The sequence below is a fragment of the Triticum urartu genome, chromosome 3 (assembly GCF_003073215.2).
Source record: "Triticum urartu cultivar G1812 chromosome 3, Tu2.1, whole genome shotgun sequence".
NCBI classification, from domain to species: Eukaryota; Viridiplantae; Streptophyta; class Magnoliopsida; order Poales; family Poaceae; genus Triticum; species Triticum urartu.
The window spans coordinates 724,735,378-724,738,257 of record NC_053024.1 but is presented as its reverse complement, the minus strand read 5'-3'; the positions used below and the strand labels follow the sequence as shown (position 1 = coordinate 724,738,257).

The 2,880-nt window shown below is 43.6% G+C and overlaps 1 pseudogene; it reads right to left on the bottom strand.

Moving 5' to 3' along the window:
- Positions 1–504: 504 nt before the first annotated feature.
- LOC125549450 lies at positions 505–1,996 on the bottom strand (annotated as a pseudogene).
- Positions 1,997–2,880: the final 884 nt, after the last annotated feature.

Genomic DNA, 2,880 nt, shown 5'->3' with positions numbered 1-2,880 from the left:
GTGATATATGAAGGAATATTTCACTTATCAACCAAAAATAAAATAGGAGATGTAAGGAAAGACTCATTCAAATCTGAAACCAATCTGATAAATGTTTTGATTTCCAAAAAGTAGACTGATTCAGGCATGAGCTGCTTCGATCTCATGACTTCAGGCTTCATATGTCTACACATGCAGAAGGTACAGTTTCGTCCCTTCGATTCATATCTTCATTCTTGTTGATACAAGACGATGGTGTCATCATATATTTGATTACTTCTTATGGAAAGATATATTTGCTGGAAGCAGGAATTTACGATACGCAGAACAAAGGGACAAAACAGGATGAGCTGAACTGACGCGGTTGAGGAAGTGCAACAGCGGCTTATGTGTCCCCGGCTCAAGAAAGGAAAACAATTGCTAATAGTAGCACATTAAGTACTGCCTCTGCCTGACGAATTGCGTCAAATGCACACATATACAACCACCATCTAGTCTTGGCATAAAAAAGCCTGAAATAGTTCTACTTGGCTGCAAATTAAACCGGCAGTGATGGGGGGTGCTCTGTAGACTGTAGGGCTGCATGCTTATCAAAATGTAACAATGACCTTGGCCCTGGGAGACACCCTCGGCAGAGCTAATAGCTTGGCAAGAACCATGCTGCAATCTATTTTGCCCTTCCATTCTATCTTCACTTCTTCCAGAGCTGGTGCCCAGCTCAGTAGCTTTTCCACGAAACCAACTTCGCATCTCACACACATGAAACCCTTCAGGTTGGCTGTTACGAGATGATCCAATTGCACTTGCATGGTAAGATCTGGAATGCTCGCCTGATCTTGATCCTGATCCTGATCCCATGTGCTAAAAGAGGGACTCTGCATTTTTTTCGCAACTCTTTAGGTGCCATAAATACAAGAATGAACATTGATTGGATGACTGAGGGAGGGAGAGGATTTACTGGAGGCATACATACCCATATATCAAGCTTCTTTAAGTTAGGGGCATTCTGAAACAATGAACAAACGGCCAAGAGTTGCCGCTGGTTCCCAAAGCATATTGCAAGATAAATATTCTCTAGGCGAGTAAACACGGCAGGGTGGTTCGTAAGTATTAAACCTTTTGATAGATACTGCAACATGAACACAAAAAGAAAAAGGAAATGGCAACACTGATTAGTCAGGAGCCAAAAGAAGGCCATGGTAAAGCTGGAGCTAATAATATCCCACCCTCAGTAAAAAACCGCTAATTGCAAGGCTTTTGATGTCACTTAGGCTTCCCAATAACTGCTTGACATAGCTTTCCTTGTGAAGCGCAATTGGATCCGAATGACATGCTTTACCTTTGTGATCAGGAAAGAGAACGGCCCCCTCCAAATTGGGGGCATAAAAATAATGTCTTCAAAGTCCCCAACAACATAAAGATGTTTCAGTTTAGGAGCTTGAACGTTTAGATGGTAGATGCCCTCAAAATAAGCAAGTTTCAGATAATTCAGTACGGGGCAAAACGAGACCAGAGTTTGGATGTCCAAGTCTGTGGAGGAGAATTTTTTCAGGTTGAGGTGAGTTAATCTCTTGAAACCTTGGAATACCTGGGGCAAGCTGATGATGCAGTTTTGCAGGTAGAGAAGCTTCAAATCGCCCATAGAAAATAGACATGAGGGAATCCTATACCCTGGCCCTGAGTTCAACTCGATTCTAACTGATCTTGGTGATCTCCTAGAAAGCATTAGCATCGACCTGCCGAACTCGTCATGGTAACTTTTGCTACCGGAAATATCGAACTTCTCTACAGTTCCCTTGTGGAGTGATAGCATCATATCGACCAATGTGACAAACTTGGGTTTTGCATATTAGTCCATGCATCCCTCCAAAGTACTTGACAATGTGCTAGTCCTAACCGCTTCTTCCACATTCAAACGGGAGAGGATGTCGCCCTTTATCTCTGGAGGCAAACTGCTCAGTCTGTCTGAACTCGCAACAGATGTAGATTCAGACATGGCCTTTTTACAGGTACTCATTGCTTCAGAATCCAGATTAAGGGCTCCTTTGATACAAAGGAAATGCATAGGATTTTTACAGGATTTGGATCCTTAGGATTTTTTCCTGTGATGGTCGTTTGATTTGTAGGATTGAAATCCTTAGGATTTTTTTCATAGAATTCATTTATACTACATTTTGGAGGAAACTTTTCATCCACTCAAACTTCTTTGTAGAATTCCTTTGCTTTTCTTGTGCTATCAAACACTTCTCCAAATCCCATAGGATACAAGAGGACATGACACTGTATTCCTACATTTTTCCTGTGAGCTGTTTTACGGTGATTGGGTTAGTACTCGGAGTACTTAGCAGTACTTACATGTCTGATCACGTCTAATTTTTATTAGCCGTCAGATCTTGCGGGGAATTTTAATTGATTAAATTTAATATGTTAATTGCGATAAGGGCATAATGGTCCAGGGGGAAATATCTTTTCTTGAACCGATCACCTAAGGACCAGATCCATGTCTACTCGATCCAGTTCAGAATCCTCCTCCGATCTATTCGTCGCCGCTCGCCGCTCCTGACCTTATCCGTCCTCGACCTGCCCGGCGAGAGGAATAAATTCATCGTCCTCGTCCTCCACCCAACCAACCCCAGCCCCCACGCCGTCACCGAAGAAGAAGAAGGCCGGAACTGCGCCGGCTGAATTGGCGGCGACCGCGGCGGGCGATCCCATCTCTTCGCGCGTACCATCCTTAAGGTATGAATTCGGCTTGGCATTTTGCTCGTTCTCTTGGCCGTTGCGCCCCTCCACCGTGCATGCAGTACAACCTCAATCCCACAAGATCCGGGTATGGACTAGAACAACGAATGGAAAGCTTCATCGTGGCATAGTTTCTCTTGAGCTAATCGCATCATGTTT